The sequence below is a fragment of the Dysidea avara genome, chromosome 12, assembly GCF_963678975.1.
Source record: "Dysidea avara chromosome 12, odDysAvar1.4, whole genome shotgun sequence".
NCBI lineage: Eukaryota > Metazoa > Porifera > Demospongiae > Dictyoceratida > Dysideidae > Dysidea > Dysidea avara.
The window spans coordinates 18,007,869-18,019,193 of NC_089283.1; the positions used below are offsets into that span (position 1 = coordinate 18,007,869).

Below are 11,325 nucleotides of genomic sequence, written 5' to 3' on the forward strand. Positions count from 1 at the left end.
CTCGCCTCACATCAACTATACAGTTGCAACCTTGTTACACTCATCAGAACCACAATCATTTAATAGTGTGGCAAAAACACATTGTTTATGATCAGAGCAGAGATTTGCAGAGCTGGACGAGACACTGACTCATTGTGAGATATTCGCTATCTTTCTATGTTTTCCTTTAGGTCTAAATCTAGTTTTTCTTCTACATCTAATGAACCTATCAGTGTCATCCCTCCCCAGAGGATGGGAAACAAAAGGGAATAGACAAATCACTTAATTTCAACATCCCAGCAAATAAGAAATTCATCCCAGCAATCTCCACTATGTCCCTCCACCCACACTGCCTTTTTTTTTCTTTCATGTGTGGGAAGGGAAAATTCCCTATTTCATACCCTTTTGTGCATGAGAGGGAAAAATTCCCCTTCCACACACACAAAAGAAAAAAGGCAGTCTGGGTATGAGACTAGCTATATCCCTGCTGCCTAACCCATAATAAATTATGCATTGATCCCGGGGCAAGGTATAGATGTCAAATCCTCTTTTGATAAATGAGGACCTTTGGGGGTAGGGCTTGATGTTAACCCACTCAAATCATCACCTGAATCATAGTGGCCCATAGAAACTGAAGTCGTCTTGAGAAACTGATGAGAAACGGAGATGTAAAAATAAAGCCATAAATCATTGATTATATCGATAAAACGCGCGAGACCACTACTCGCAAATTTTTTACATCGCGAAAATAAAACGTACTCAAGTCGTTAGGTACTGACGGGCAGTTGATCTTTCCTGCCAAACACACCATCATCTACATCTTAGAATGTCTGTCGTGTTAGCTTTGTCCACACCAGTAAAAACTATTCTAATTAACACACACCGAAATCGCACGTGTTGACGCGTAGCGCTGAAGTGTGTTTTAATTAGAATTAGTTTAGTAGTACACTTTAGTGTTTATTTATTTAGGACGAGATTTCGGATGCCCCTAGGTACTTCATTTGAGAGTGGGCCTGTCCTAACATCAGCCGGTGAGTAAAATATCCAACTTGTATCAATGCCAGGCGTGCCAATATTACGCGGGCCGGCACATGTGTAAAAGTGTTACTTGTAAAACGCCTTGTGAGTGTAATGACATGTTATAATTGTCCTATTTAGGTGGGATAATTTCTTTATTGGACTAGCCGGCAGATGAAGCGATGGTGTTCGCTCTATAGAAACTCAAAATGGACTGGTGGACAACTACTGGGCAGAAATATCTGAAGTTATCAAAAATGTAACCATAGATACTAGAATACATAATGGATTGGAAACGCAATAACATTTTACGATTACGGGCTCGATACGGTCACGTGATTTAGGCCACACCAAGTCAAACCTTAGTTTCTGGTCACCCGCCCGCATGGAAAACGTGGAACCCCAGTTTATGAGGACTATTATTAATATTACAGGCGCTTAAGTGCCAGTAGAAACCATGCTGGTTTTTTAAATATTGCAAAAGATCGATCACGCGAGATACTCTAATAAAACAGTCAAGGAGTCTAGCTAATGCAGCACTCACACTATAATACCCTTAACTCTACCGCACTACTAAAACGTTTCTGACTAGTTTTGTACTTGATTATAAATAGCTAGAAACATGTATAGTGGGCTAAGACTTCAGATTTGAATGAAGAGTTTCTGATGCGCATAGCTATAATTATTTCAATGTGGATCAGCTTACTTTGCTGACATAGCTAATGAGACGTTTCACTTGGAAAGCAAAAGTAACTATAAATGAGGAGACTGCTGTGCTTAGTTGAATTATACATTGTTGTGTTGAACTATACATTGTTGTGCTCAGTTGTAGCAGCGTAGCAGGGACGGATCCAGGGGGGTCCAAAGGGTTCCATGGAACCCCCCTTTTGAAAGAGCCTCTCTTACTCGAGATACTCTAATAGAGCAGTCAAATCGAGATACTCTAATAGAGCAGTCACAGTAGTCTTTTGATGAGCAGCGTAGGAAGCTATGTATCTAGTTATAAATAAGGAAATATAGTTGATGAGGGCATCTATGGTGAGGGGTAGCTATTTTCAGTATAGGTGATGACCTTTTTTTTTTTCTTCTTCTTCAACTTACAGCTAGGCTGAAGTTGGATCCACCCCTGCGTAGCTATAGCCATCAACAATTTTCTTAGTGCATTTTTGCAGAAGCATAATTACTTATGCCGTAAGAATATTGGTTAATAAACTAAACCAGCAAGAATGAGCAAATAATAAAGGCTGTAGGACCAGGTGTCCTACAGACCTTCAGCACTTGTGCTGTAAAGCATTAATAAATAATAAAAATAAATAAATAAATAAATAAATAATACTATACAGTGTGTCATCACAGTATACATACTGGTGTATATGTACGTCCATAGTCCTGAAGTCCTGATCATCCGCCCGCCCGCATCCTTTTTTGGGTTAGGCAGTGACCAGAAACTAAGGTATGACTTGGAGTGGCCTTATGGCAACGTTACCAAGTGTACAAACTGCAGTTGTTTTTAACACTGAGACTACTATTACAGGTTTTATAAAGCGTTAAATCATTGCTAAAGGATTCAGCTATTTATTGGTTTGTGACTGAAGGTTAGTCGTTTCGTACAACCGAAGGTGTGAAGGAAGTAACGCGAAATTTGTGTTCAAAAACTAGTGTGGGGGTTTTAGTGCATAGGGCGTATTACATACGAAGTTTTAGAAGTGCTGAACAGTTTCGCCACATAGTAATAAATACAAAATAATTATTTTTAGCACTGTACAGCAGTTACTTTCCGTAAGCGAAGCGAAAGAATGGCTACATGACGGTAGTGGCTGTGGGGGTTTTCCTGACTTTGTGAAAACGAGTCTAGCGATACATGCTATACTAAAGAAAAGTTCATACCTTCGAGAGTGCTAAAAAAAAGTATGAACAAATTGAAAAAGCCACCTGTTTTCGAGAAAACTCTGGGCGAATTCGACAAAAATGTATTGTGCCTATTGAAAATGCTGCTGTGCCCCGTAAATGTCATCACGTGACCGTATCGAGCCTGTAACCGTAAAATGTATTGCATTTCCAATCCATTATGTTCTAGTATCTATGATGTAACGTAGTGTGTACATAGTCATAGATATAACGTTTACCGGGATTGGAAACGGAAGTTGCCAAACAGATATCCGTGTTTCGCCTGACGTAATATTTCACTTCATTGTACTATGCATGGCATTTGGTAGGGTCCAGAATCTTTGCTGTAAGTTGAAAATACAGTGCCGTGTTGTATCAATATTTGGAGTGCATAGCAGAAGGAAGTCATCATACTGAATTTCAAAATGGCTTGTTGCTTTGTCTGGGCGACGCATGTACCAAAAGGAAACAAACACAAAATGAGTTTTGTCTTAAAACCCACCGAAAAGCAGCAGTCTGACAAATACAACTACAATACAACTACACTAACACATAAAACACTGCTATAGCTTGTAATAGCCTGAATATGGCCTAACTTAAGCTTTGCTAGTCGTCTAGGGGTGTTCCAATGCAGCTGTACACCTAGTTACGGGTGATACGGCCCGATACAACTCCAGCTTCAACTCTTAAAATACTGGCTATATCTATACTCTAGTAATGCAATACTTTCGTGAAAGTTCCACTGTACGCATTGTACGAAACAATCTGCCACACTCGGAAGTAGAAAAGGCGAAACACGGATAACTTCATAGGGATTTACTGCCCACTGTATAGTTTCAATATAAAATTATCACGTGCGAAACTTCTGTTTCCAATCCCGGTAAGCGTTATTACATCTATGGTGTAGTGGTAGTGGAAAGATAACTTAATTTGTCCAAGGTGGTGCTATAGGTAATATTCCCTCCTTCCCATGGATATGCATGTTTCTATAGAAGGCAGCTGCTCTTTCTTGCTTTAACCCTTAAACCCCGCAGTCATTTTACAAAGCGCAAGCACTGAAAATGCATAATCTAGAAAGCTGGATTATACACAAGCCTTTTAACAAACTAATATAGAACAAGAACTTTTAAAGCTGTCTAAAACCTACAAACACCATGTTACTCACAGTTAAATTTCATTTTACATGGGTCTATCCTTCGTTGCATCCTTTCATCCCAGAACTTCACTCTATGCCTTTAAAGTACAAAAGAACTATCTCTTCATCTTCCTTCTCATATTGATACACCAAAGGCCATAACTCGGCCATACTGCATCGTAGAAACATTTTCTTGATGTCATCTTGGTCGTCCCGTGATGGTGATTTTGTTGATATACAGCTATCATGTGATTGACAAAATGGCCAGCAAGAACACTAACAATACAGATGTGAAATGAAACAAGCTGATTCAATGTTTCATAGAGCGCGAGTTCCTTGTTGTTTGTTGATAGTTTATATACTGCTGCAAAGGGTAGGCCTTCCCAAGTAAAAATCTCTTTCTACGAGATTGGATAAACGTTTTGCAAGATATGCCTGTTTAAAACCATGCATGTATAATGGCAAAAATATGTGCATTTTTTGTTCGTGTTTTATCAAATCCAGTTTTCTGGATTATGCGGGTTTAAGGGTTAAAACATTGTCTTGTTGAGTTCAAAGTCTTGTACATCGTTTGTAACAGTCATTAGATAAATTATTTTTCACCAGTTTTATTAGCAAAAGTAGTTACAAGGCAGGTTGATTTCTTTGCTTAGTTTCTAGTGAGTTATTTTTGTGTACATATTTTCTTTGACGAACTACCAATTTGTTTTATCATGTTTCTTTGTTGTAATTTATCATTTGAACCATTTTGTGACATTTCCGATTTTTCCACCGCTTTTCATTGCCCACATCCATATTGGCACCAATTGAGTGGCAGTGCAGTAAGGGTCATAGTAGACTAATTCACATTTGTAAATACTTTTGTCCCTTGAAATCAGGTTATCTGGGAAATGACACTCCCATGGTGCACGTAATACAGTGCAAGCTGCAACTTTTGTGGTCTACCTGTCATAAAGCTTGCCATTATGTTTTGACAGCTAATTAAGTTAAACAGACTTTATGGTACCATTGGTGTTGTCTGTGTGTTACGTTGAACATTATCCAGACAAACTAGCTGTTATGACTTCGTTTAAAGCAAGAACAACAAATATACCCTTACGGCAATTCTGACAAAGGTGATATCTTGTGGATGATGACTTTTAGATAGACAGACACATACCACTAGCACTGATCTACTTCAGTACTGGATTGCTCGAAGGATAATAGTGCGTGGATTTTGTCCATTGATAGCAATAGGAGATACCACTGACAGAATTATACCCACTATGATTTGACTAATTCCCTCAGCTCAGCAACAGTAGTAAGAGATGACTAGATTGTTGGTATCTGTCTGTGTGCTATATATGTGAAGCAGTCCTTTCACCCGCTCCGTTGAAGCCTAATGACGATGCTCTCTATCTACCTACTTCAAAAACTATTGCACAACTCAGTGTACAATCCGGACCCTTTTTATATGCTAGACTGGACTGTAGTGCTCTAGTGGTGACTTTCCATTTCTATTAAAGTAATTAACCAAAGATTCATTTACTCTAAGTCAGTGGAATTATCCTCGTAGATTGTCTTGTGGGCTGTACAGCAGAGTAATCACAGAGGAGTGATTATTGCATGACGCCAACAGATTTCTATTAGCAACATTTGTATACCAGAATTTCTTATATATTTGATGGCAATTCATAACAATATATTTACAAATGCAGTTCTTTTTTACCTGTCGATGAGTCTGAAGGTGACGGAGCAGAGAAGTCAGAAGAGATGATACTGCCTTGAGACAGCTTAACTGTTTGGGGTAATTTTAGCGAATCTCTATTTGCTTGCATCTCATGGAGACTTTTCAAAGGTCTTGGTATTCCTGTAGTGTGTGTCCACCTGTTCCAGGTGCTCTGTCACTACCCTTGCTACAATGGACGTTTGGCTGGTAGCCAATACTCAACAATCGACATTTGACTGGTAGCCATGATTAACCTATTGCTTGCCTCGCTGGGGCTTGAAAATAACTGTCCACCTGATCCAAGTGGTCTGCCACCACCATAGATAACAGTTGCTTGCAGTTTTGGTTCCTCCTCACTGAACAAAACAAGGTCCTTGTTGAGTGAGTTAAGATTTTCAAATATGAAGTCTTGTACACAGAAAAATGATAACTGCATTGCTTATTAATGTTGTATCAGGCAAAAACAGGTTACACTCCATCTGCCTAACCAGTATTCCTTGTTAGGCCAAACTCTACTGTACACTCATACTGGCCTTGTGGAGTGGTTAAACCCTGCTATATGTAAGGTGTCATGGCCTGCACATGTAGCTATTCTTCACTCTATAAAGTATTTTAAATAATACATCAAAACTACTGTATACCGTGAAAATTAAGTGTACAGTAACTATCCTCCTTGACCGAGCTCTACTGTATACTCATGTTGAATCCGGTGGATGTTGTCATGAAAAGAACTAACTTCATTGTCTCTTACCATGAATCAACATTGCCCCCCACAGTAGATGTTATCCCTATTCCGCTGCGTAGCAGATGATTGGACCTCTGTGATGTAACGTCAAATGATTATTACCAGACTATTAAGTCTCACTGTTCTTGTCCTTTATTGATGGTAGAAGAGCAGCAGAAACCCTTTTGGGTGGATCATTGCCGCCACGTGCTGAACCACCTTGAAAGGGCGGACAACTTGCTGTGGGTGTATCATTTGGCTTCTCCTTGTTCTTAAAACGTTCAATCTGTAAAAGAGAAATTGGGTTGTCAGGTGCATTCACGATCGTCACATGTAGCTATGTACTCCTTTCAAAACGATTCCCACGTTAATTATAGCTATAGATTATATTCAAACATACCCAAGAAGTTGAACTTCACCAAATCTCTTTCTCTTTTGCTGCTGTGATGTTAGTTCCTAAATGGACCTAAGGGTGATTGGGTATATTGTTGTTGAAGGTTCATCAACATTGTCCCTGCTGGTCTGTAGATGTCTTTGTGATGTAATCACTACTGATATCACTACAGGGAATATGTAACAATTCTGTACTACATGAAGATGTACTTACTGTAGTATTTTACTTCCTACAGCTGTACAAGAATCAATGGAAATCACCATAGTTCAGTGCCTAACTGCTCATCTCTCATGGGGACATAAACAAAAACGTTTGTGTTCCTTCTGCAGTGTATCCACCTGTTCCAAGTGGTCTACCACAATACATGTAAAGTTGTTCTTGTTTACCCATCGATGGGTCTGAAGGTGACGGAGCAGAGAAGTCAAGAGGGATGATACAACTTAACTGTTGAACAAATGCCTACTTGCTTGCTTCTCATGGAGACTTTGAAAAAGCCTTGGTATTCCTGTAATCTGTGTCCACCTGTTCCAGGTGGTCTGTCACTACCCTTGCTACAGTGAACATGTGGCTGTTAGCCATACTTGCTTGCCTCTCATGGAGACTTAAAAAAAATAACAGTGTCCACCTGTTCCGAGTGGTCTGCCACCACCATAGTTAACAGTTGCTTGCGGTTCTGGTTCCTCCTCACCGAATGAGACAAGGTCCTTGTTGAGTTGAGATCTTCAACTAAGAAGTCTTGTACACAGAAAAATCTGTCACTGCGTTATTTGTTAGAGTTGTGTCTGGCAAAGACCGCCATCTGCCTAACATGTTGAGCAAAGCTCTGCTGTATATTCATACTGGCCTTGTGGACCCTGAGGTGTCATGGACTGCACACGCAACTATTCTGCACTCTGTAAAATATGTTATGTGATAATATTTTATATCAAAACTATGCCATGAAAATCCTATGTACTCATGTTGAATCCTGCCAATACAGGGTGGATGTTGTCATGGTTATTGGGAGGAAAACAAAACTAACCTCATTGTCCCTTACCATGAATCAACATTGTCTACAGTAGGTGTGGTCTCTAGACTCTCTACCACTACAGGTTCATCAACATTGTCCCTACTGGTCTACAGATGTTTTTGTTAATCACTACTTGTAATGCTTAGGGGAAAATGTAACAATTCTGCACTGCACAAAGATATACTTATTTTACCTTGATATCCAGCAAGGGTGTGTCCACTCGGACTAACTCAACTTTATGCACATACAAGATACAGTGTTTGTATATTACTAATGCCAATCTCTTACTACATGTATATGTGCCATACAGTTGTTCTTACATTTACTTGTTTACCCATCGAATGCGTCTTTAGGTGATGGAGCAGAGAAATCAGGAGGGATGATACTTCCTTTGATACAACTTACATCTTCTATTGCACTTTGTATAGTGTAAGGTTGTAGGGTCACTGTGTTGAAATAGTATTCTGTATAGTTACTTAGAAATTGCAAGAGTATTTCTGGATATATGTACTCATCTAACATCTTAAATCCATGTATATACCAATATATTACAACACTTGTTCTTCACATGCTAAGCCTACAGGATGGTTGTGTGTGTTAATGTACTGACATATGGTATAGCGCTTAATGTAGATTCTATATGCCTAGGTTGTCTATTGGTGATTTTTAGAGTGTTTTTGTACCTTTCTTTTGAAGTGTTTACAAGTGCACCTGTGTTTAAACAATGACAGTAAGGAATAGGACATGGCTTATTAGTCTTTGAGGATGTCATGTTTGAGGATGAAGCTGTGTATTTCATACATGTGTAATACGTATATGTGCAATTGTGATTGTCAACTACTGGCAGATCAAACTCTGTTTGTCACAACGAGTATTATCAACACTGTGTGACCTTCCTGAGGAGACCACACCAGACTATTACAGTCTCAACTGTTCTTGTTTGATGGTAGAAGAACAGAAAGCCAGAACTAACTGATACTATAATGATTATGCCATTAAGCATCATGTTCCTAGCTCCCGTGATGTGTCCTTAGCTCCGATCTGACTGCTCATTCTGCTACCATAGGTATCATGGTGGTCATCTCCTGTATAAATGTTCATACAATTGTACATCAATGTTTTAAATTGCATACTCCATCTGTGCCTTCACCCATACTTGATAATGGAAACTGCAAATCAAGCTGTTTGAAATGATAAATGGTATATGCATTAAGGTATTGCATAATTCCTCACATCCATGGCTTCATCTTCACATATATCAGATGCACTAGGCCTGTAAAAATAGTAATCATACTATCTCACGACTATAGCAACAAAGCCTCAATAGAGAGATTACTGATTGCTCTAACCACTGTATACTGCAATGTGTCACTTGATGGAGTCTCAAGTGGTACCCCCTCCATAGACTGTATAGAATATAGAAATGAGTTACACATGCACACATTGTATCCTTGTATTAATGTCATACAGAGCTGTATTAAATACTCTAATAGAACACACAGCTAAAATACTCTATTCATTTGTACTGTTCTGATGATAAAACATTGGATTAGTGAGGATACATTGATACATGGTACCTGCTACTATCATTTAGTACCAGTGTCAACAGTGGAGCAGATCTCTGTTCCCTACGCTTGCGCCTGCCTTTCCTGAATAAAGACATTAAGGAAAGAATAAAATAAACATTAAGGAAAAGCGACTCTGTTTCTTTTTGGCTCTTTGCTGTTTGGTGGAGGATTGGACCTCTGTGATGTATTGATAATAATCATTAAGCAGCTATCAAGTTACAGTCTCACTGTTCTTGTTCTCTCGATTGGGGAGGAGAGCTTAGGCTGATTGCTCCTGCCTATTGCTGAATCGCCTTGAAAGGCCAGACAGCCTGCCAGAAGAATCATTTGATTTCTCCACAGTTTTCTTTGTTCGGAATTAGGTGGTTGCCAGTTGCATTAGCACAAATAACATGCATCAGTATAGCTACAAACGCCTATCAAAATGACCCTCATGTAAATTATAGCTATACAGTAATATTGAAACATACCCTAGAAGTTCAATTTCACCATATTTGGCACTTTAAACTGACAAAATGCCACACACACAACTCCTATCATAACTAAATGACACTATATGATAAATACGTCATCGAGCATTGTATTCCTAGCTCCCTTGACATGTTCTTAACTCCTGGAAAAGTCTATCTGACTGTCTTAGGTATGATGCTATGCAGCCTACTTCCAGTTTCTCAACTGGTAATATACATGGAGAAAGTCAATTGTGATTGTCAACTACTTGCATCTGTTGTCACAACAAGTATTATCTTTACTAATAAATGACACAGACAAATGAAATGAAACAAACAAAACCACGAATCAACAAGAATATAGCTCTCCACTAACCTGTAACTTATCAACTCTCATATGCCTCACCCGCAGCAGTGCTCCCGGTGCTGTATTGATATGTCTTAAGATATGTTTAAACAGATAGGTGTACTTGTATGGCTTACATTATAATATGTTCACGTTGAGCTGAATCCTAAAAAACAGCTAAAAATTAAAGTGGATGTTTCTCAACAGAGTTAACATTTCAGCCAACCACCGGCAACCAGATGATTATTGGTAACAACAAAGGTGTCGACAACAGACATGTACGGTTTGGCTCCATTAAAAGTTCGGGAAAGGACTGTAATGGACACTGTACTTGTATGGCTTTCCCATAGGAAATGTACTGTGAAACATTTAATTGGCCGTAAATATTATGTCAAACATTTGAACAAAAAGATTTCAAAATATTTTTAGTGGGTCAAGCTGTACTACAAATGAGCCAAATTTCAAGATTGTGTGTAATTGCATCCATGAGTTATTAAATGTTTTTGAGGATTCAGCTTAACGTGAACATACTATAGGTTCTTCTATTGACGTGGGTAGTAGACTTGACACCTTGCACATTTAAGGGTACTTAATAAATTTTTAAAAAAATTCTGCCCATAACACAGTTTGAACACCACTATTTAGATATGTCAAGAAGTAACTACCACATCATGTTTTATTTCCACTGTCACACCCAATGCCTATGTGTAAAGAAATGCATGACCACCATGCCGTGTCCTGAGACTACAAAACTCAAGTCTTATACCTGCAAGGAAGAACCTAACCGTGTGAGAATAAAACATGACATGCTAGTTACTGCTTGACAGCTACACACTCTAATTAGTGATGTTCCAATTGTGTTGTGGGTAGAGAGGGGCAGATGGACACTGAGGGAGTAAGATACCATATGTGTCAATAACCACTTAACCTTATAACCATTTTTTTTACCAACAGAATTGTAGTTATTACATAATAATACTTTCTTCTGTTTCATCCATGATGGTGCGCAACTGGTAATATACATGGTATATGTACTAGTGCTGATTGGTGATCTTTTCAACATTGCCATTCATTTAACTGTACAAACTGTACATTGTAGACATTGATCT

General features: G+C 38.8%; 1 long non-coding RNA gene across 1 annotated transcript; it reads left to right on the plus strand.

The window, feature by feature from the left end:
* Positions 1-876: 876 nt before the first annotated feature.
* Positions 877-7,153, plus strand: LOC136239787 (uncharacterized). Its single transcript, XR_010693600.1, has 3 exons — positions 877-1,010; positions 1,138-1,255; positions 7,080-7,153. It is a non-coding gene; the product is annotated as an uncharacterized lncRNA (long non-coding RNA).
* The last annotated feature ends 4,172 nt before the right edge of the window (positions 7,154-11,325 follow it).